The 26,192-nt window shown below is 45.1% G+C and overlaps 1 protein-coding gene across 1 annotated transcript in view; it reads right to left on the minus strand.

The window, feature by feature from the left end:
- Positions 1-25,401, minus strand: part of LOC138663609 (zinc finger protein 585A-like) — an 87,891-nt gene extending 62,490 nt beyond the window's left edge. The window contains exon 1 of the mRNA XM_069749878.1: positions 25,364-25,401. The gene's annotated coding sequence lies outside the window, so the exon portion shown is untranslated. The remainder of the gene's footprint in view (positions 1-25,363) is intronic.
- Between the last annotated feature and the right edge of the window lie 791 nt (positions 25,402-26,192).

Consider the following 26,192-nt stretch of genomic DNA (forward strand, 5'->3'; position numbering starts at 1 on the left):
GACACGCCCACCATTCCTAGGAGTAAGAAGCACTGAACATGAGCTCCTGAATTTCCATCACTTTATACCTTGTAATGAGTCAACTGTAAGACAAAACCTGGAAAAACTCAACTCCGTGGAACATAAAAGTGATCTGGACTGAACTGGACTTTACATTTTATGAAAAAAGGAAGAATTGGAGGATTTAAAGGACAAAACAAGAATCTCCTGGAGGACACAGACTGGAAGCAGCCGACATCATACATCTGACATCCTGATACCTGGACCTATAGAAGGTAGGAGAATTCTTTAACTACAACACAACCTATAGACGTGCTACAAATTAATCTTCTTAGAAACAAGGATTATAATTAACATATAACTACAAAATGGAAAACACAAATTTAGAACATGTAAATGAACAAAGCCCAGAGCCAGAGACACAGGAATGCTGGGGGCCAGATCAGGAGATAACACAGGGGGGCAATAAATCCAAGATGGACTACGTTAGAGAGAATCCAGAGACTCTTTATGCAGATTTCACAAAGAAAGAACCAAAAAGAAAAACCAACGTATTATTCTATACAGAACAACCCTCAGCCTGGCGCACTGCGCTGTGCAAACGATATAAACATGTATCTAAAACCAACGATAAAGGTGTCCAGCAGATTAAAATTACCAGCCAAGCAGAGGACACCAATGCGCTCACCATACTCCTATACAAAAATGGCACAGTCATGGCGCAGGGCACGGAGGAGATTCTGCAGCAATTTGAAAATTGTTTCTCCGATATCAAAGAGCAGGCACAAACCTATAAAGGACTACAAGCCCCAGCAGCTACCTCTAATGCTCACATAGGGATTCCCAGACAGAGCCGCCTAACCCCCGACACTTCACACCTCTCGCCCGATAACATCAGAGACTTCTTATCTCAACTAGAAAGAGACTTGGTCCAACTGAAATTAGCATGTGAAAGAAACTCACAAAGCAACGCAAATTACCAAGCAGCAAATGACACAGCCACACAGAAAATAAGGGCCGAAATGTGTGAAATGAAGTGTAAATACAAGGCAGCACTACAGGAAATGGGGGAACTGAAAAAAGACAATGATCAACTCCGAAAGGAGATTAGAGAATTAAAAGCCCATAGCCCTGGACATCTGAACCAGCAGGGGGCAACGAAAACAAGCCAGAGAGCAGACAACATGGCCACCACTGAACAGAATGTACAGACACCAAACAGCATTAAAATAATAACCAACAATATGATGGAAGAGAGAAAAGAACCAGCCACCAGCAAAGCCAGCACCACAGACCCCCATCAGCAGCACCGTAGCCCACCCAAGACATCACAAAGTCCTGATACTGTCCTAATAATGGACTCAAATCCTGAAACCAGAGAGATGGAAGAGAGAACAGAACCAGCCACCAGCAAAGCCAGCACCACAGACCCTCGTCAGCAGCACCGTAGCCCACCCAAGACATCACAAAGTCCTGATACTGTCCTAATAATGGACTCAAATCCTGAAACCAGAGAGATGGAAGAGAGAACAGAACCAGCCACCAGCAAAGCAAGCACCACAGACCCTCGTCAGCAGCACCGTAGCCCACCCAAGACATCACAAAGTCCTGATATTGTCCTAATAATGGACTCAAATGGGAGGTACCTAAATACACAGCGGCTATTCCCAGGAAAACAGGTCCGTACAATCCGCTGTGCAAGTATTGAACAGGTGACAGAGGTCATCAGTAGACCACGGTTTACCAACCCAAAGCACATTATTATACACACGGGTACAAACAATCGGCCAGACCAGCAGATCGCAGAACAACTGATCAACCTGGCAAAGATGGCAAAACTAAAATTCCGGGACAGTAAAATCATTCTGTCATCGCTGCTTCCAAGAAAGGACATACCCAGGCAAACCACCCAAGCCATCAATGCAGAACTGACTGAAAAGATCAAGACTGTGCCAAACGTGACCCTGGCACAACACCTCTCCATAAACAACAGTCACCTGCACGATGATAAACACCTCAACAAACAAGGGGTCAGCCTCCTGGCCAAAGAGCTGAAGGACATCGTGCTAAACAGAGACCCCGGGCCTGGATTCAACAGTGGCCATAATCACACTGAAAGACCCCCGAGAACGATAAAGCAGAAAACCCCAAGGCTACCTCCTGAAGCTGGAAACAAAGCTCTTCACCCAGTGTCAGACCATCGGAGGTGGAGACCTCCACCGAGGAGACCACCAAGCCCACACAGATACATGCAGAGCAGAGATAGGGATGAGATAATAAACCTACTCAATGAACTGCGCAGAATAATAATGTGACTGGATGGAACCAAGCACCGCTATAAAACTGTCAGAAATCCAGTTTGTCCCACACAGCCATACTCATTACAAGGTATATACACACAAACCACACAGAAGAAGGTCTTCACTTACAATCAGCAGCTGGAATATCCAGGGTCTCAACACCTCAACCTTTGGATCTAAAACAAAGGACCCTGATTTTATACAAAGTATGAAAAATATAGACATTCAGATCCTCCTGGAAACATGGACCAGAGCCGAAAACGAATCCCTGGTGCCTATTGGATACAAGGAATTCTTGGTCCATGCCCAGAAAAATAAAAACATCAAACAGGGCCGGGGCTCAGGAGGAGTAGCGATCTGGTATAAAGAGGAGCTCCACCAGTACATCAAACCGGTGAAGAAAGGAGACAGCCACATATGGATCAGAATCAGCAGCTCCATCCTCACCTGCCAGTCTGATGTCCACCTCTGTGCCACCTATATACCACCGCCAGAGTCCCCCTACTTCAATCCAGACTGCTTCGAGATCTTACAAAGAGAAGCCGCCCATTATCAGGCCCTGGGCAAAGTTCTCATCTTTGGAGACCTCAATGCAAGAACAGGGAGAGAGAGAGACTTCCTGACCACGGATGGAAACATCTACATACTTGGAGCAGAGAATGACGGCCAAGACCCTGTACACACTGAGAGAAACAGCTATGACAGTACAGTCAACAAAAGTGGCAGAAAGCTCCTGAACGTATGTAAAAGTTTAGGACTTCATATCCTTAATGGACGAAGCAAGGGTGACTCCTTAGGAAGGTATACACTAAACTCCCATGTAGGGAGGAGTGTAGTTGATTACGCCATTACAGACCTGAAACTGGCAGATGTCAGCGCCTTCATAGTCACCCCACAAACGCACCTGTCAGACCACAGCCAACTTCTTCTGTACATAAAATCTACAGAGAAACCATCCACTCAGAAGCCACAGCAGAGCGGCCTCTTCACCCGGCCTCCATCCTATAAATGGTCCAAAATGTCGGCACTAAGATATAAAGAAGCTTCCAGCAGACCTGAAATACAGCGGATGCTCCACCACTTCTACAACCTTGAGTACATGCCAAACCCAGAGGGAGTGAACCAAGCAGCAAAGGACCTCAACAATATATTCTACGCAATGGCCAGACTGTCTGACCTTAAAAAAGTCGACTACAAGAGACCAAAAGAAACACAGGTCAATGGCTGGTTTGACAGAGAATGTAAAGCTGTACGGAAGACCCTGAGAACAGCCTCCAACAAGAAACACAGAGACCCCAACCACCTGGGTCTGAGGGAAGCCTATGACTCCATACAAAAGCAGTACAAAACCATCCTCAGGAGGAAGAAGCAGAGTTACATCTCTACCAAGCTCAATCAACTCCAAGACGCCCTCCAAGACAACTCCTTCTGGGAACTATGGAACCACATGGGCACCAAAGACAAGAAAAACAACAACCATATCCAAAATGGCAACCTCTGGCTCCAATACTTCAGAGACCTCTATAAAGACATTCCAAAGGAAGGACTAAGCCAAGAACAGGAAAACATAATGGCGAAACTAAAAGCAATGGAGGAAAAAATCAAAAACTTCCAAAACCCGGTGGATACACCTATAACACTACAGGAAGTAACCGAGAGACTCTCCTCCATAAGATGAAGAAAAGCCGGTGGCCTAGATGGAATCCTACCAGAAATGCTGAAGTACAGCCCACCAGAAATACAGGCTGCAATGGTTAAACTCTTCAATATTGTACTGAGTGCCGGCTACTTCCCTCGTACCTGGAACCAAGGCCTCATCACACCCATCCACAAGAGTGGGGACAGGTATGACCCAGCTAACTACAGAGGCATATGCGTCAGCAGCAACCTGGGAAAACTGTTCAACAGTATCCTGAACAAGAGGATCCTCACCTTCCTCACCGAGCACAACGTCCTCAACAAGAGCCAAGCAGGGTTCATGCCGAACCACCGCACCACTGACCACATCTATACTCTGCACAGCCTCATTCAGAGACACGTCTACAATACAAAGAATGGGAAGATATACGCCTGCTTTGTGGACTTTAAAAAGGCTTTTGATTCAGTGTGGCACCCGGGCTTATTCCTGAAACTGCTGGAGAGTGGAATAGGAGGAAAGACCTACGATGTCATCAAAAGCTCCTACACCGAGAACAGCTGCAGCGTGAGTGTGAGCGGCAAAAGAACGGCTTTTTTCCAGCAGAGCCGCGGAGTAAGACAAGGCTGCAGCCTAAGCCCAACGCTCTTCAACATCTACATCAACGAGCTGGCTACCGCCCTGGAATCCTCCTCAGCACCAGGTCTCACCCTCCACGACGCCCAGGTGAAATTCCTGCTGTATGCAGATGACCTGCTGCTGCTGTCACCAACCGAGAAAGGCCTCCAGGACAACCTGAAAATCCTAGAGAAATTCAGCTCCACCTGGGCCCTACCGGTCAACCTAAAGAAAACCAACACCATGGTGTTCCAGAGGAGAAAGAGAAGATCAGACCAACACCCATCATTTATCCTCAACAACTGCGACCTCACAGGAACGGACAAATATACCTACCTGGGCCTAGAGATTCACCGGTCAGGGAACTTCAAACAAGCCATAGAGACCCTGAAAGACAAGGCCTGCAAAACCTTCTATGCCATCCGAAGGACACTCTACCATCTGAAGCCACCAGTGAGGGTCTGGCTAAAAATCTTCGACTCCATCATCGCCCCAATCCTCCTGTATGGCAGCGAAGTCTGGGGTCCTCACACCTACCCAGACTGGTCAAAGTGGGACTCCAGTCCAACAGAAATATTCCACCTGGAATTCTGCAAGCACCTTCTCCAGGTCCATCGGAGCACCTCCAACAGTGCTTGTCGGGCCGAGCTGGGCAGATTCCCTCTACACCTAACAGTTCTAAAGAGGGCGCTGTCATTCCGGGCTCACCTGCATAGGAGCAATCCAAGCTCCCATCACCATAAAGCCCTGATACATGAAGGTGAAACAGAAAAACCAGAACCCCCGGAACAGCCCAGCCAAACCCAACCGGAGCAGAACACCAATCACAACAACCTGACAAAAGCCGGAATTAGGAAGATGGCAGACGAAGGCCAGGAGAGGTATGTCAGTGACTGGAAGAATGATATCAACAGCTCACAGAAACTGACCATGTACCGGAGCCTACAGAGAGACTACAGACTGGCCCCATATCTGGAGAAACTTCCGGACCCCAGAGATCGCAAGATTCTGAGCCGATATAGACTCAGTGCCCACAGTCTGGCCATCGAATGTGGCCGACACAGGCAGAGCTACAAGCCCAGGGAGGAAAGACTGTGCCAACACTGTGATCAGGAGGCCATAGAGGACGAAACCCACTTCCTGCTACACTGCTCCAAATACTCAGCAGTGAGGGACACTCACTTCAGGAGACTCTCACATCTCTTCCCAGACTTCATCACCATGAAGGAGGAAGAGAAAACATATATCTTGCTGGGAGAAGAAGAGAGAGCGGTGGAGATAGCAGCGCGGTATGTGAGCGAATGTCATAGACTACGAGAAAGAGAACTATGATGCCATGGACTATAGCCCCCAACCTGGACCTGCCCCATCCACCTCCCCTATGCCATGGACTATAGCCCCCACCCTGGATCTGCCCCATCCATCTCCCCTATGCCATGGACTATAGCCCCCACCCTGGATCTGCCCCATCCACCTCCCCCCACAGCTCCTACCCAACATCCCCTCAGTCCCTATCCCTATTGCCTCTATACACTTGCTTTGGCAAAACTGATGTGTATTTGGTCCTGCCAATAAAGCTTCTTTGAATCTTGAATCTTGAATCTGTATATATATATAAAGCTGAATGTGTGTGTGTGTGTGTGTGTGTATGTGTGTATGTCCGGGATCGGCATCTGCACCGTCGCAGCTACAGCCACAAAATTTTGCACGGTCACACGTCTGGACCCCGAGAGCGTCATAGGCTATGTTGTGAGGTGAAATTTTAACCCCGCGCTTTCCAATTCACCAAACAATTTTGCCCCTATCTACATAATGGGGAAGAAAGTGAAAGGAAAAGTGTTGGAGGGGTCGCAGCTACAGCCACAAAATTTTGCACAGTCACACGACTGGACCCCAAGAGCGTCATAGGCTATGTTGTGAGGTGAAATTTTAACCCCGCGCTTTCCAATTCACCAAACAATTTTGCCCCTATCTACATAATGGGGAAAAGAGAAAGGAAAAGTGTTGGAGGCAAATTGACAGCTGCCAGATGTGAACAAGGGGGACTTAAAGAATGAGAGCGATGGCGCCAAAGAGTATATACCGGACAGTTGTTAAGGTGGGGCCCCGACATGGGATACTCACCACACACGGGGATATGAACACACACAAAATGCGCCACATACTACCACATGCTTGAACACATATTACCCTCAGCACACATTTCACCACACATACACCAACCTCGCCACATAAAAGTCGAAACACAAAAGTCGCCGCTCAAAACTCGCCATGCGCAAAACTCACCACATGCAAAAACTAGGCTCACGCAAAACTCGCCACAAGTGCAAATCTCACCTCATGGAAAACTCACCACACGCAAAACTTGCACACGCGCAAAAATTGCCACATGCACAAAAGTTGCAACACATGCAAAAGTTGCCTCGCACAAAACTTGCACATACTCAAAAGGCACCACACATAAAACTCGCCACGCGCAAAAACTCGCCATGCGCAAAACTTGCTGCACACAACTTGCTGCACTAACCTGTCACATGCAACTCGACACACAAAAAGTTGCTACACGCATGTTGCCACACAAAACTCATCTCACAAAAGTCGCTACATGCATGTCGCCACACGCAACTCAACACACACAACTTGACAAACGAAACTCGCCCTAAAACACACACAAGTCTGGTATTATCCTTCAAAAATAAAAATCTGATTAATAAGCAGACAAACTACAAGAGCAACAAATGTACCATATAGGAAATACGGCAGCTGTCAGTCACATGACCTGTCAATTATGTGTATGTGTGAGCTAATATATACTGCCAGGCTGCCAATTTAGCTTACAAATACTGAGGTAAAAATACTGAGTAAACAACGTGTGAACGAGGTCTAATACAGGAGGAGATGACACACAGGTATATACTATATACAGGGGAGATGACACACAGGTATATACTATATAGAGGAGGAGATGACATACAGGTATATACTATATACAGGAGGAGATGACACACAGATATATACTATATACAGGGGAGAAGACACACAGGTATATACTATATACAGGAGGAGATGACATGCAGGTATATACTATATATAGGAGGAGATGACATACAGGTATATACTATATATAGGAGGAGATGACATACAGGTATATACTATATACAGGGGAGATGACACACAGCAGGTATATACTATATACAGGGGAGATGACATACAGGTATATACTATATACAGGAGATGACATACAGGTGAATACTATATATAAGGGAGATGACAAACATGTATATACTGAGGTGAAAATGAGAGGTGTGAGGTGAAAATGAAAAGGTGTGAGTGCAAAATGAGAGGAGTCAGGGAAAATAGTGGAGTGATCGGAAAAGAAGAGATGTGAGGTCGAAATGACAAGTGTTAGGGGGGAATGAGAGGAGTGAGGGAGAAAATGAGAGATGTGAGGGGGAAAATGAAAGATGTGATTGGGAAAATTAGAGGCGTGATGGGAAAATAAGAGAAGTGAGGTGCTATAACTAACCACAGATATTTATTATGCCCAGGCAACACCGGGCTCTTCAGCTAGTATATATATATATATATATATTATATATATATATATATTATATATATATATATATATATATATATATATATATATATATATATATATATACACACACACACACACAGTGGGGCAAAAAAGTATTTAGTCAGTCAGCAATAGTGCAAGTTCCACCACTTAAAAAGATGAGAGGCGTCTGTAATTTACATCATAGGTAGACCTCAACTATGGGAGACAAACTGAGAAAAAAAAATCCAGAAAATCACATTGTCTGTTTTTTTATCATTTTATTTGCTTATTATGGTGGAAAATAAGTATTTGGTCAGAAACAAACAATCAAGATTTCTGGCTCTCACAGACCTGTAACTTCTTCTTTAAGAGTCTCCTCTTTCCTCCACTCATTACCTGTAGTAATGGCACCTGTTTAAACTTGTTATCGGTATAAAAAGACACCTGTGCACACCCTCAAACAGTCTGACTCCAAACTCCACTATGGTGAAGACCAAAGAGCTGTCAAAGGACACCAGAAACAAAATTGTAGCCCTGCACCAGGCTGGGAAGACTGAATCTGCAATAGCCAACCAGCTTGGAGTGAAGAAATCAACAGTGGGAGCAATAATTAGAAAATGGAAGACATACAAGACCACTGATAATCTCCCTCGATCTGGGGCTCCACGCAAAATCCCACCCCGTGGGGTCAGAATGATCACAAGAACGGTGAGCAAAAATCCCAGAACCACGCGGGGGGACCTAGTGAAGGAACTGCAGAGAGCTGGGACCAATGTAACAAGGCCTACCATAAGTAACACACTACGCCACCATGGACTCAGATCCTGCAGTGCCAGACGTGTCCCACTGCTTAAGCCAGTACATGTCCGGGCCCGTCTGAAGTTTGCTAGAGAGCATTTGGATGATCCAGAGGAGTTTTGGGAGAATGTCCTATGGTCTGATGAAACCAAACTGGAACTGTTTGGTAGAAACACAACTTGTCGTGTTTGGAGGAAAAAGAATACTGAGTTGCATCCATCAAACACCATACCTACTGTAAAGCATGGTGGTGGAAACATCATGCTTTGGGGCTGTTTCTCTGCAAAGGGGACAGGACAACTGATCCGGGTACATGAAAGAATGAATCGGGCCATGTATCGTGAGATTTTGAGTGCAAACCTCCTTCCATCAGCAAGGGCATTGAAGATGAAACGTGGCTGGGTCTTTCAACATGACAATGATCCAAAGCACACCGCCAGGGCAACGAAGGAGTGGCTTCGTAAGAAGCATTTCAAGGTCCTGGAGTGGCCTAGCCAGTCTCCAGATCTCAACCCTATAGAAAACCTTTGGAGGGAGTTGAAAGTCCGTGTTGCCAAGCGAAAAGCCAAAAACATCACTGCTCTAGAGGAGATCTGCGTGGAGGAATGGGCCAACATACCAACAACAGTGTGTGGCAACCTTGTGAAGACTTACAGAAAACGATTGACCTCTGTCATTGCCAACCAAGGATATATTACAAAGTATTGAGATGAAATTTTGTTTCTGACCAAATACTTATTTTCCACCATAATATGCAAATAAAATGTTAAAAAAACAGACAATGTGATTTTCTGGATTTTTTTTTCTCAGTTTGTCTCCCATAGTTGAGGTCTACCTATGATGTAAATTACAGACGCCTCTCATCTTTTTAAGTGGTGGAACTTGCACTATTGCTGACTGACTAAATACTTTTTTGCCCCACTGTATATATATTCTGCATCGTACCACTCCTCCTGTCCTGTATATATACAATGCACAGTACCACCCCTCCTGTGCTGTATATATACACTGCACAGTACCACTCCTCCTGTCCTGTATATATACACTGCACAGTACCACTCCTCCTGTCCTGTATATATACACTGCACAGTACCACTCCTCCTGTCCTGTATATATACACTTCACAGTACCACTCCTCCTGTCCTGTATATATACACTGCACAGTACCACTCCTCCTGTATATATACACTGCACAGTACCCCTCCTCCTGTCCTGTATATACACTGCACAATACCATTTATCCTGTCCTGTATATATAAACTGCACAGTACCACTCCTCCTGTTCTATATATATATATATATACACTGCACAGTACCACTCCTCCTGTCCTGTATATACACTGCACAGTACCATTTATCCTGTCCTGTATATATACACTGCACCGTACCACTCAACCTGTCCTGTAAATATACACTGCACAGTACCCCTCCTCCTGTCCTGTATATACACTGCACAGTACCCCTCCTCCTGTCCTGTATATACACTGCACAGTACCATTTATCCTGTCCTGTATATACACTGCACAGTACCACTCCTCCTGTCCTGTATATATACACTGCACAGTACCGCTCCTCCTGTCCTGTATATACACTGCACAGTAACACTCCTCCTGTCCTGTATATATACACTGTACAGTACCACTCCTCCTGTCCTATATATATACATTGCACAGTAACACTCCTCCTGTCCTGTATATATACACTGTACAGTACCACTCCTCCTGTCCTATATATATACACTGCACAGTACCCCTCCTCCTGTCCTGTATATATACACTGCACAGTACCACTTCCCCTGTCCTGTGTATATACACTGCACAGTACCAAACCTCCTGTCCTGTATATATACACTGCACAGTACCACTCCTCCTGTCCTGTATATATACCCTGCACAGTACCACTCCTCATGACCTATATATATATAGACTGCAGAGTACCACTCCTCCTGTCCTGTATCTATACACTGCACAGTACCGCTCCTACTGTCCTGTATATATGCACTGCACAGTACCGCTCCTCCTGTCCTGTATATATACACTGCACAGTACCACTTCTCCTGTCCTGTATATATACACTGCACAGTACCACTCCTCCTGTCCTGTATATATACACAGCACAGTACCACTCCTCCTGTCCTGTATATATACACTGCACAGTACCCCTCCTCCTGTCCTGTATATACACTGCACAGTACCATTTATCCTGTCCTGTATATACACTGCACAGTACCACTCCTCCTGTCCTGTATATATACACTGCACAGTACCACTCCTCCTGTCCTGTATATATACACTGCACAGTACCACTCCTCCTGCCCTGTATATATACACTGCACAGTACCACTCCTCCTGCCCTGTATATATACACTGCACAGACAGTACCAATTCTCCTGTCCTATATATATATATATATATATATATATATATATATATAAACTGCACAGTACCACTCCTCCTGTCCTGCATATATACACTGCACAGTACCACTCCTCCTGTATATACACTGCACAGTACCACTCCTCCTGTCCTGTGTATATATACACTGCACAGTACCACTCCTCCTGTATATATACACTGCACAGTACCACTCCTCCTGTCCTGTATCTATACACTGCACAGTACCGCTCCTACTGTCCTGTATATATGCACTGCACAGTACCGCTCCTCCTGTCCTGTATATATACACTGCACAGTACCGCTCCTCCTGTCCTGTATATATACACTGCACAGTACCACTCCTCCTGTCCTGTATATATATTCTGCATCGTACCACTCCTCCTGTCCTGTATATATACAATGCACAGTACCACCCCTCCTGTGCTGTATATATACACTACACAGTACCACTCCTCCTGTCCTGTATATATACACTGCACAGTACCACTCCTCCTGTCCTGTATATATACACTGCACAGTACCACTCCTCCTGTCCTGTATATATACACTGCACAGTACCACTCCTCCTGTCCTGTATATATACACTGCACAGTACCACTTCTCCTGTCCTGTATATATACACTGCACAGTACCACTCCTCCTGCCCTGTATATATACACTGCACAGTACCACTGCTCCGGTCCTGTATGTATACACTGCACAGTACCACTCCTCCTGTCCTGTATATATACACTGCACAGTACCACTTCCCCTGTCCTGTGTATATACACTGCACAGTACCACTCCTCCTGTCCTGTATATATACACTGCACAGTACCACTCCTCCTGTCCTGTATACACTGCACAGTACCACTCCTCCTGTCCTGCATATATACACTGCACAGTACCACTCCTCCTGTCCTGTATATATACACTGCACAGTACCACTCCTCCTGTCATATATATATATATATATATATATATATATATATATATATATATATATATATATAGACTGCACAGTACCACTCCTCCTGTCCTGTATCTATACACTGCACAGTACCGCTCCTACTGTCCTGTATATATGCACTGCACAGTACCGCCCCTCCTGTCCTGTATATATACACTGCACAGTACCACTCCTCCTGTCCTGTATATATACACAGCACAGTACCACTCCTCCTGTCCTGTATATATACACTGCACAGTACCCCTCCTCCTGTCCTGTATATACACTGCACAGTACCATTTATCCTGTCCTGTATATACACTGCACAGTACCACTCCTCCTGTCCTGTATATATACACTGCACAGTACCACTCCTCCTGTCCTGTATACATACACTGCACAGTACCACTCCTCCTGCCCTGTATATATACACTGCACAGTACCACTCCTACTGTTCTGTATATACACTGCACAGTACCGCTCCTCCTGTCCTGTATATATACACTGCACAGTACCACTCCTCCTGTCCTGTATATATACACTGCACAGTACCACTCCTCCTGCCCTGTATATATACACTGCACAGACAGTACCATTTCTCCTGTCCTATATATATATATATAAACTGCACAGTACCACTTCTCCTGTCCTGTATATATATATACACTGCACAGTACCACTCCTCCTGTATATACACTGCACAGTACCACTCCTCCTGTCCTGTATATATATACTGCACAGTACCACTCCTCCTGTATATATACACTGCACAGTACCACTCCTCCTGTCCTGTATATATATACAGTACACTGCACAGTACCCCTCCTCCTGTCCTGTATATATACACTGCACAGTACCACTCCTCCTGTCCTGTATATACACTGCACAGTACCACTCCTCCTGTCCTGTATATATACACTGCACAGTACCACTCCTCCTGTCCTGTATATATACACTGCACAGTACCACTCCTCCTGTATACATACACTGCACAGTACTCCTCCTCCTGTCCTGTATATATATACTGCACAGTACTCCTCCTCCTGTCCTGTATATATACACTGTCCAGTACCACTCCTCCTGTCCTGTATATATACACTGCACAGTACCACTCCTCCTGTATATATACACTGCACAGTACCACTCCTCCTGTCCTGTATATATACACTGCACAGTACCACTCCTCCTGTCCTGTATATATACACTGCACAGTACCACTCCTCCTGTCCTGTATATATACGCTGCACAGTACCACTCCTCCTGTCCTGTATATATACACTGCACAGTACCACTCCTCCTGTCCTGTATATATACACTGCACAGTACCACTCCTCCTGTATATATACAATGCACAGTACCACTCCTCCTGTCCTGTATATATACACTGCACAGTACCACTCCTCCTGTCCTGTATATATACACTGCACAGTACCACTCCTCCTGTCCTGTATATATACACTGCACAGTACCACTCCTCCTGTCCTGTATATATACAATGCACAGTACCACTCCTCCTGTCCTGTATATATACAATGCACAGTACCACTCCTCCTGTATATATACACTGCACAGTACCACTCCTCCTGTCCTGTATATATACACTGCTCGGTACCACTCCTCCTGTCCTGTATATATACACTGCACAGTACCACTCCTCCTGTCCTGTATATATACACTCTGCATCGTACCACTCCTCCTGTCCTGTATATATACACTGCACAGTACCACTCCTCCTGTATATATACACTGCACAGTACCACTCCTCCTGCCCTGTATATCTACACTGCACAGACAGTACCATTTCTCCAGTCCTATATATATATAAACTGCACAGTACCACTCCTCCTGTCCTGTATATATACACTGCACAGTACCACTCCTCCTGTCCTGTATATATACACTGTACAGTACCACTCCTCCTGTCCTGTATATATACAATGCACAGTACCACTCCTCCTGTATATATACACTGCACAGTACCACTCCTCCTGTCCTGTATATATACACTGCACAGTACCACTTCTCCTGACCTGTATATATACACTGCACAGTACAACTCCTCCTGTCCTGTATATATACACAGCACAGTACCACTCCTCCTGTCCTGTATATATACACTGCACAGTACCCCTCCTCCTGTCCTGTATATATACACTGCACAGTACCCCTCCTCCTGTCCTGTATATACACTGCACAGTACCACTCCTACTGTCCTGTATATACACTGCACAGTACCGCTCCTCCTGTCCTGTATATATACACTGCACAGTACCGCTCCTCCTGTCCTGTATATATACACTGCACAGTACCGCTCCTCCTGTCCTGTATATATACACTGCACAGTACCACTCCTCCTGTCCTGTATATATACACTGCACAGTACCACTCCTCCTGTCCTGTATATATACACTGCACAGTACCACTCCTCCTGCCCTGTATATATACACTGCACAGTACCACTCCTATTCTCCTGTATATACACTGCACAGTACCGCTCCTCCTGTCCTGTATATATACACTGCACAGTACCACTCCTCCTGTCCTGCATATATACACTGCACAGTACCACTTCTCCTGTCCTGTATATATACACTGCACAGTACCACTCCTCCTGTATATATACACTGCACAGTACCACTCCTCCTGTCCTGTATATATACACTGCACAGTACCACTCCTCCTATATATATACACTGCACAGTACCACTCCTCCTGTATATATACACTGCACAGTACCACTCCTCCTGTCCTGTATATATACAGTACACTGCACAGTACCCCTCCTCCTGTCCTGTATATATACACTGCACAGTACCACTCCTCCTGTCCTGTATATACACTGCACAGTACCACTCCTCCTGTCCTGTATATATACACTGCACAGTACCACTCCTCCTGTCCTGTATATATACACTGCACAGTACCACTCCTCCTGTCCTGTATATATACACTGCACAGTACCACTCCTCCTGTCCTGTATATATACACTGCACAGTACCACTCCTCCTGTCCTGTATATATACACTGCACAGTACCACTCCTCCTGTCCTGTATATATACACTGCACAGTACCACTCCTCCTGTCCTGTATATATACACTCTGCATCGTACCACTCCTCCTGTCCTATATATATACACTGCACAGTACCACTCCTCCTGTCCTGTATATATACACTGCACAGTACCACTCCTCCTGTCCTGTATATATACACTGCTCGGTACCACTCCTCCTGTCCTGTATATATACACTCTGCATCGTACCACTCCTCCTGTCCTGTATATATACCCTGCACAGTACCACTCCTCCTGTCCTGTATATATACACTCTGCATCGTACCACTCCTCCTGTCCTGTATATATACCCTGCACAGTACCACGCCTCCTGTCCTGTATATATACAATGCACAGTACCACTCCTCCTGTCCTGTATATATAAAATGCACAGTACCACTCCTCCTGTATACACTGCACAGTACCACTCCTCCTGTCCTGTATATATACACTGCTCGGTACCACTCCTCTTGTATATATACACTGCACAGTACCACTCCTCCTGTCCTGTATATATATACTCTGCATCGTACCACTCCTCCTGTCCTGTATATGCACTGCACAGTACCACTTCTCCTGTCCTGTATATATATACATATATATATACATACATATATATATATATATACTCTGCATCGTACCACTCCTCCTGTCCTGTATATATACCCTGCACAGTACCACTCCTCCTGTATAAATACACTGCACAGTACCACGCCTCCTGTCCTGTATATATACACTGCACAGTACCACTCCTCCTGTCCTGTATATATACAATGCACAGTACCACTCCTCCTGTATATATACACTGCACAGTACCACTCCTCCTGTCCTGTATATATACACTGCTCGGTACCACTCCTCTTGTATATATATACACTGCACAGTACCACTCCTCCTGTCCTGTATATATACACTGCTCGGTACCACTCCTCTTGTATATATATACACTGCACAGTACCACTCCTCCTGTCCTGTATATATATACTCTGCATCGTACCACTCCTCCTGTCCTGTATATGCACTGCACAGTACCACTCCTCCTGTCCTGTATATATACAATGTACAGTACCACTTCTCCTGTCCTGTTCTCGGATAGGCGACATTGGTCTTTGGGAGGGTTAATATTGGTTTATTATTTTCAGGAATACTATGGGAAAATAAAAAAAATATATATATTGGAAAACACATTTAAATGGATTATACCAAGTAATCCCCTTTCCCGAGAACTTTGTAGTTGCTGGGGTCCGACCGCTGGGACCCCCATGATCTCGAGAACCGGCGCTCTAAAGAAGCGATCAATCGTGCGCACTGCGACGGCATTCACACATAGCTCTTCAAATAACGCCTTTAAGAGGAGCGTTGAAGAACACAACACAGTATAGGAAAATCCACTGATCGGGTGTGGGGGGAGTGTTATAGTCTGTGGGCTGGTGGGGTTTGTGTGGCATGGCTCCTTTTTAGTCCCAGTCCGGCCCTGGACAGCTCTGCAGGGAGGCTGCCATACTTTGTACTGGTTTTATTCCCTGCACATAGTAGGGCAGCTGAAGGGTTCAGGTAGCAGTGTCATCGCCCTGTGTTGTTCTGTGGCCCACATCCCCACACTGACGATATACAGTGGGCAACTAAGCGGTAGACAGCAGTTCCTTATGAATAGTAGGGTCAGTGGGTAAATGTGTCTACCTGTTTTACAATGGTATGGCCCAAATGTGAGCTGAGGTAAAACATTGCCAGAAGCTAAGAGGCACTAACATGTCCATACACAGGCACTAATGCCCTCACACTTCTGCCAGTATGTACTGCTGTGTGTGTGGCAGTAGTTTTTCTAATAGTCTTATCACACCTGTCTGCCATACTTCCTTGAGGTGGGACGGGAACTAAAGTTGACATGTTCTAATATTGAGCTCCCATTTCCCAGCTCTGGAAATTCACCACTTACGGTTGGAGGATTGGCAGTGATTACATGGATTAGAGGAGCACACTTCCATTTATAAGGGGTTGACCCCATCAGGCTGGGTTTACAGGAGGGATACCCTCCGCTAGGCTGGAGGTTGTGGTGTGTATACAGAATGTAAACTTCACTCTTGTGAACCCAGCCTACAACTAATTATGTAATGGTCTATGTATTACTAATGCAGATGATGTTTGCGTGTGTCGCCATTTCTAATTCATCTATATATTTTGGCATGGGGGGACCCCATTTGACAGTTCGCAGCGGGGCCCATAACTTTAGTAGTTACGCCACTGCTCTGTAGTAAGCTCCGTTCTGCTCCCATATCTCTGCAGTAAGCTCTGTTCTGCTCCCGTATCTCTGGAGTAAAGGTACCGTCACACTAAGCGACGCTGCAACGATACTGACAACGATGTCGATCGCTGCAGCGTCGCTGTGTGGTCGCTGGAGAGCTGTCACACAGACAGCTCTCCAGCGACCATCGATCCCAAAGTCCCCGGGTAACCAGGGTAAACATCGGGTTACTAAGCGCAGGGCCGCGCTTAGTAACCCGATGTTTACCCTGGTTACCAGCGTAAACGTTAAAAAAACAAACACTACATACTTACCTTCTGTGTCTGTCCTCCGGCGCTCTGTTTTCCTCTGCACTGTCAGCGCCGGCCAGCCGGAAAGCAGAGCGGTGACATCACCGCTGTGCTTTCCGGCTGGCCGGCGCTCACAGCCAGTGCAGGGAAGCAGAGCCCGGGGACAGACACGGAAGGTAAGTATGTAGTGTTTGTTTTTTTTACGTTTACGCTGGTAACCAGGGTAAACATCGGGTTACTAAGCGCGGCCCTGCGCTTAGTAACCCGATGTTTACCCTGGTTACCAGTGAAGACATCGCTCCCATATCTATGCAGCAAGCTCAGTTCTGCTCCCTTATCTCTGTAGTAAGCTCTGTTCTGCTCCCTTATCTCTGGAGTAAGATCAGTTCTGCTCCCATATCTCATAGTAAGCTCTGTTCTGCTCCCTTATCTCTGGAGTAAGATCAGTTCTGCTCCCATATCTCATAGTAAGCTCTGTTCTGCTCCCTTATCTCTGGAGTAAGATCAGTTCTGCTCCCATATCTCATAGTAAGCTCTGTTCTGCTCCCTTATCCCTGGAGTAAGCTCGGTTCTCCTCCCATATCTATGCAGCAAGCTCAGTTCTGTTTCCATATCTCTGTACCAGCATGTTTTTAAAGCCTGTTATGTCTGCTGCTTTAATGCAATGGCCAGAGGTAAGCAGGGAAAAGGGGGGCCACCGCAACTGAAGGGCCACTGCCTTGTGATTGCCCCCCAGGCTGAAAAGTGCCAGCCAGCCCCTGATGCTATTGGGGTGTTTTACAGCAGCAGGGACATGATGATTGGTTGCAATTGAAAGAAACAAGAATGCTCTGGACCCCAGACTTGGCCAAAAATGTACCTTCCAACAAGACAATGACCCTAAGCACACAGCTAAAATAACAAAGGATTGGCTTCAGAACAACTCTGTGATCATTCTTGACTGGCCCAGCCAGAGCCCTGACCTAAACCCAATTGAACATCTCTGGAGAGACCTGAAATTGGCTGTCCACCAACGTTGGCCATTCAACCTGATGGAACTGGAGAGGATCTGCAAGGAAAAATGCCAGAGGATCCCCAAATACAGGTGTGAAAAAAACTTGTTGCATCATTCCCAATAAATCTTATGGCTGTACTAGCTCAAAAGGTGCTTCTACTCAATACTGAGCAAAGGGCCTAAATACTAATGAACATGTGATATTTCAGTTTTTATTTTTTTAATAAATTTGCCAAAATTTCTACAGTTCTGTTTTTTTTCAGTAAAGATGGGGTGCAGAGTGTATATTAATGTTAAAAAACGAACCTTTTTGAATTTACCAAATGGCTGCAATGAAACAAAGAGTGAAAAATTTAAAAGGGTCTGAATACTTTCCGTACCCACTGTATGTGTATTGGTTCTGACATTTGGTATCTTCTTGTCATTTGACAATCACTATATAAGGAACACCCAAGGGATATGACGCATACTTAAAAAAGGCTCATGTGTTCCTGTTATACTTAAAAAAGGCGTCCGACCCAGAAAAATCACAAAAGGAGCGTTTTCACACTTTAACTCCCTTTCCATGATGTCCCCATGAAACGCTGCTTGTGCCGGCAGCAGATGGATCTCACGTCACGGTTCTGACAAGATCTTCTCCTGGATTGTTTAATAGGACATAGAGGTGGAACCGGTCCAGAAAGCAGAAGATCCATTGAGTATTCGCCACATATTCCTGCAAATTCCCTGAAGTGTTATCAATTGTATCCACTAGTGATGAGCGAGGACTAAAATGCTTGAGTGCTCTTTATTTAAATCAAGCAGGTCGGATGCTCAGACTCGAGTACCGACTATAATGGAAGTCAATGAAAAAGCATTTTAACAGAAAACCCTAACAGGAGGGCTTGGGGGCCAGGAAAATGGCAGAAATGGATGGAATCAGTGCTCAAAAGGAATATGAACAGCATGGTGAAGACACCTGGACACATATCAGACTCGAAGGTCACTCTTGGGTACTAAATAAAAAATGACGCGGGGTCCCTTCCCATTTTTGATAACTACACTACACAGCTGACATCAACCTTCAAAAATATCACCCCGATTGCCCATGCACCCGGAAAGAACCAGGCAAAATTCCATAATTGGTGGATCTAATGTGATGTGCCAATTTTGGGGCTGCTATGGGCTGGTATTTTAAGGCTGGTTAGGGATTTAATTACCATCGACCTTAATATCAGCCCCAGCTGTCTGCTTTACCTTGGCTGGTTATCAAAAATTGTGGGGACCCCACGTCAGTTTTTTTTTAGTTATTTAATAGGTTAAAAAAGTTAACCCCTTCTTGACATGTGCTGTATATATTGCTGAGCTCCCACAAAGTGAATTATATATTCGGCGCTGCTATTTCCGGTCACCGCGCTGCAACGTGCAGTGACCAGGTTAAAATGGGATAGCAGACCATCCCTGCACATTTTCCCCAGGGTCTGTAACCCCCTGCATTGGCAATGTGTCAATAAAGGGACTTTTTTAGTTAGCGGATGTCGCACTGTAAGTGACTTCCGATTATTTTTTTTTAGAAAAAAATACTAGTAGTTGGTAAAGTGTAATTTTAGAGAAAAAAATTGCACAGAATAGTGTCAGTGTAGCGGATGTCACAGTGTTTGGTGATGCGGATTCTGTTTTAGAGAAAAAATTGTACAGAGTAGCTATATATTTAAGGAGGTAGCATATTTCTTTTGCACAAAAAAAATGGTTATCGCCGGGTAATTTCTAGTATATTAGTGAAGCGTACGTCACATTCTTGGTGACGTTGTTTTCTTTTCCAAACAATTATTTGCATTTTTCATCAGTACCAAAAAATAATTATTTGCTTTCAGTAAATTTTTAGGTAGTTCAGCGGGGGAGCGTATGGTGTATTGTTGGTGATGTCCATTTTTCTTTTGCAAAATAAAAAAAAAAAAAGAATAGTTAGTGCCGAGTAAATTTATGGGGCGAGCATTAGTGTAGTGAATAGTGTTGAGCGATACCGTCCGATACTTGAAAGTATCGGTATCGGATAGTATCGGCCGATACCCGAAAAGTATCGGATATCGCCGATACCGATATCCGATACCAATACAAGTCAATGGGACACCAAGTATCGGAAGGTATTCTCATGGTTCCCAGGGTCTGAAGGAGAGGAAACTCTCCTTCAGGCCCTGGGATCCATATTAAAGTGTAAAATAAAGAATTAAAATAAAAAATATTGTTATATTCACCTCTCCGGCGGCCCCTGGACATCAGCGCGAGGAACCGGCGTCCGGCACGGCTTCTTTGTTCAAAATGAGCGCCTTTAGGACCTGCGGAATGACGTCGTGGCTTCTGATTGGTCGCGTGCCGCCCATGTGACCGCCACGTGACCAATCAGAAGCCGCGACGTCATTCCTCAGGTCCTAAAGGCGCTCATTCTAGGAATTTATCTGAGGAATGACGTCGCGGCTTCTGATTGGTCGCGTGCCGCCCATGTGACCGCCACGCGACCAATCAGAAGCCGCGACGTCATTCCGCAGGTCCTAAAGGCGCTCATTTTGAACAAAGAAGCCGTGCCGGACGCCGGTTCCTCACGCTGATGTCCAGGGGCCGCCGGAGAGGTGAATATAACAATATTTTTTATTTTAATTCTTTATTTTACACTTCCGATACCGATACCCGATATCACAAAAATATCGGATCTCGGTATCGGAATTCCGATACCGCAAGTATCGGCCGATACCCGATACTTGCGGTATCGGAATGCTCAACACTAGTAGTGAACACTAAAAATTATCAGCCCGTTATTCCGGATTTCATCGGCAGCTCAAGAATCCAGTTTGACACCTTTGTCTCACTGAAATTGACTTCTTAAAATTCTTTTTCAGGGAGGAGATAATAAATTTATGGTGGCCCAGACAAACTTGTATGCCCATTTATTTTTCACCCAAAATCCCAAGTTATCATACGCCAGATGGACCCCTGTAGATGCAGCAGAGATGATGAAATTTTGGTGAATTGTGCTGCATATGGGCATAATCCGAAAATCAGCGATACTGGAGTATTGATATTCTCTACAGTACCAGTATTCTGTATGGCCATAGCAAGGACACGATTTGCAAGAGATCCAAAAATTATTGCATTATAGTGATAATGCACACTGTCCTCCCCGAGACGATCCGAACTTTGATCTTCTATATAAAATTTGGCAAATAGTTGAACACTTTAGCAGAAAATTTGCTGAAGCCTACAACCTTCAAAGGGACATCACTATAGATGAATCTCTGGTTCATTTCAAAGGGAGGCTAAAATTTCACCAATGCCTGCCCAGTAAGAGGGCCAGGTATGGAATTAAACTGTGCGAGAGCACCTCAGGGTACACCCACAGATTTAGGGTCCACAAGGGAAAGCACACCCAGATTAACCCCTGTGAAAGCCCCACTTTCTTGGGGGTGAGTGCGAAAATTGTGTGGAAATTGCTGCACCCACTGCTGGATAAGGGTTATCACTTCTACACTGGTAACTTTTACACCAGCGTCCCACTATTCAAGGCCCTCTCTGTCAGAAGTACAGTTGCCTGAAGCACCATGTGAAAAAATCAGAGAGGCCTGCCTAAGCCACAAATTGGGCAAATGCTGAGAAAGGACGAAAGCCGAGCCCAATATAGTGACAACATGCTGGTGGTGAGTATAAGGTTAAAAGGTATATCCTTATCTTCACCACCATACACCGTGACAACAGCTCCCTTGTCACTGTTCATGGTTCCACAACACAATTCCCAAAGCCAAATTGGATCTTGAATTACAATCGGTACATGGGGTGTAGATCTCTCAGATCAGGTCCTCAAACCATACAGTGCCGTGAAAAGCTAAAGCATGGTACAAAAAAATTGGCCGTGCACATTGTATAGATGACACCGTACAATGCTTTTGTGCTGTTCTGATCTGCAGGCAATACAGGGACCTTCTTTCAATTTGAGGAGGTAGTCATCAAGGCCTTAATGTTTGGCACTCAAAGATGAGGGTTCCGGTACTTCGGAAAACTTATAGTTCCCTTCTTGTCCCAGGTCAACATTTTCCAGGACCGGTTCCCAAAACAGCAAAGAAAGGACTATCACAAAAACAGTGCAGAGTATGCTCCAAGAAGGGAATCCGAAAGAACACAATTTACCATTGTGAAACCTTGGCTGAGAAACCTGGTCTTTGAATTAAGGATTGCTTCAAAGCATACCACATGTCGACAAATTAATAAAATTAGTTTTTAACCTGTTGACACAACACACTTTTATAATCTGATGTACTCCACACATCTTACACATAACACCACATAATAAGTTCATACACCAGTAAAACCAAAAGAATTATAATCATTACTATAAAAGTATGCCTCTAGATAAATTCCTTTTGGGGTCTAGTTTCAAAATGGGGTCACTTGTGGGGGATTTCCACTGTTTAGGCACATCAGAGGCTCTGCAAACGTGACATGAAGCACTCAGACCATTCTATCAAAGTCTGCATTCCAAATCATCACACCGTCCCTTCTGAGCCTGATGTGTGCCCAAACAGTGGTTTTCCTCCATATGTGGGGTATCGGTATGCTCAGGAGATATACAGGAGGTATACACATTGTGTGTGGTCCATTTTCTCCTGCTATCCTTGTGAAAATAAAAAAAACTGGGGCTAAGAGATCATTTTTGTGGAAAACATTTGATTTTTTATTTTCATGGCTCTACATTGTAAACTTCTGTGAGGCACCTGGGGGTTCAAAGTCCTCACTGCACATCTAGATAACTTCCTTTAGGGGTCTAGTTTCAAAATGGGGTCACTTGTAGGGGATTTCCACTGTTTAGGAGATCTCCAAACACGACATGGTGTCCGATCTCAATTCCAGCCAATTTTGTGTACAAAAATTTAAACAGTGCTCCTTCCTTTCCGAGAACTGCTGTGCACCCAAACAAAGGTTTTCCCCCAAAAACGGGGTATCGGCATGCTCAAGAGAAATTGCACAACAACTTTTGTGGTCCATTTTCTCCTGTTACCCTTATGTAAAGTAAAAAAAACTTGGGCTCAAAGATCATTTTGACTGAAAAGTTAAATGTTAATTTTTCCTTCCACGTTTCTTCAGGTCCTGTGAAGCACTTGAAGGGTTAATAAACTTCTTGAATGTTATTATACATTTTTATAGCGCCATTTATTCCATGGCGCTTTACATGTGAACGGGGCAAATATAGACAATTACAATAAACATGAGTAAAACAAGGCACACAAGTACAGGAGGAGAGAGGACCCTGCCCGCAAGGGCTCACAGTCTACAGGGGATGGGTGAGGATACACTATGTGGCTAAACCTCTTACAGTCACTTCAAATGTGATGTGGGTCCTAAAAAAAATTGCTTTGAAAAATTTTTATTGTAAAAATGAGAAATCGTTGGTCAACCTTTAACCCTTATAACTTCCTAACCAAAAAAATTTATGTCTCAAAAATTGTGCTGATGTAAAGTAGACATGTGGGAAATGTTATTTATTAACTACTTTGGGTGCCATGACTCTCTGATTTATGGGCACAAAAATTAAAATTTAGAAAATTGCTAAATTTTGAAAATTTTCTCTTAATTTCTGATTTTTTTCACAAATAAATGTAAGTTATATTAAATAAATTTTACCACTATCATGAAGTAGAATATGTCATAAAGAAAAGTCTCAGAATCAGTGGGATCCATTGAAGCGTCCAGAGTTATTAAATCATAAAGTGACTTTGGTCAGAGTTGAAAATCTGGCCTGGTCAGGAAGGTGAAAGGGTTAAATACACCCTATAGCGCCACATGAAAGACAATAAAGGATACAACTTTATAATCCTCAGGGGGCTGACAATAATCTAAGCGCTCCCTCCTATAACAACTCTCCCTGAGCTGCTTCCTGAGGACGGTGTGCCGAGCATCATGTCACTGGGTCTTCTATAAACCCGATAACGTGATGCGGCCGGACAGTCACAGTAATACCAGTACCCAACATGGCTACAGCATCACCGTGTATGGCGGGCAATCCCCGCATGTTTATTGGCTGGGAACTCGAGCACGGCGCTCCATCACCTGCGATACTCCAGTAACAAGCTTGTCCGAGCCCCCGATGCCGGATCAAGTAGTGGAGAGCGGTCACTCATCACTGGTATCTACATTATTGTGCTGGAGCCAGGAGAGGAGTCATCGCATTGTGGGAGAACTTCTCTGGGCTTCTGTCCTCCCATCCTGCAGGAGTCTGACTGGGAATAATGTGGAACCAGCGAAGCCGCATTCTGATTCAAGATTCAAAGAAGCTTTATTGGCAGGACCAAATACACATCAGTTTTGCCAAAGCAAGTGTATAAAGGCAATAGGGATAGGGACTGTGGGGATGTTGGGTAGGAGCTGTAGGGAAGGTGGATGGGGCAGATCCAGGGTGGGGGCTATAGTCCATGGCATAGGGGAGGTGCTACCTCACTGTTCACACCACACAGGGACCCCAAAAGAGTCTCAGTACTGAATGGGTTAATGTCCCCCGCACCCAGTAATGGGGAATCTCCACCACCTACCTCCACTTGCAGAGCCGCCACCACATATATGGCTTTTCTGTGCGCACAGGACCTGTGATGAGGTCACAGGAGGGAGGAGTCAGGGGTCACATGATCAGGGACCTCAGTGTATGCAGGACTCTGCTGTGCTGACAAGTATTCAGCTCGTCTGCTGGTGCTGCTCCTTTTAGAACAGGTAACGTTGCAAAAAGCAGAACAATTCCCCCCATTAAGTGATTGGATCCCCCGAGATCTTTCATAGACCTTAGTGATATTACAGATGGGAGATTCCAAGAGCGCTAGATTCAGGGGTAATCCTAGTGCTGACTGAGCCGTGCGCCTCCATCTAAGGCCGGGATCACACATGCGAGAAACACGTCCGTGTCTCGCATGTGAAATCCAAGCTCTGGCGCCGGCACTCCAGAGCGGAGCGTGGGGCCGCATATCAACACATGGAGCCGCACGCTCCGCTCCCAAGTGCCGGTGCCAGAGCTTGGGTTTCACATGTGAGACACGGACGTGTTTCTCGCATGTGTGATCCCGGCCTAAGAGAGCTGCCACAACCCCAGACAATGCAGCGGCCAGAGCAATGTTATTGATGGAGGGAATTTCTGTGAGCAGCAAATTAATAAGAATGTTTTACCGGAACCTCCTGGGGCATCAAGGAAAACAGTCAACTATTCCCACCTGGAATCTGAGCCATAATTGCCAAATACGTCGATCTGTGGTCATCAACCAAAAGTGGCTTATTTAGGCTTCTTTTACACTTGCCATGTTTTTGCAGCCCCAATAGATTTCGTCAGAGCGCCGTATGCCACATGGCCGTGAGGGCTGTATTTATGGCCGTGAA

This window comes from Ranitomeya imitator, chromosome 2 (assembly GCF_032444005.1).
Source record: "Ranitomeya imitator isolate aRanImi1 chromosome 2, aRanImi1.pri, whole genome shotgun sequence".
Classification (NCBI taxonomy): Eukaryota; Metazoa; Chordata; class Amphibia; order Anura; family Dendrobatidae; genus Ranitomeya; species Ranitomeya imitator.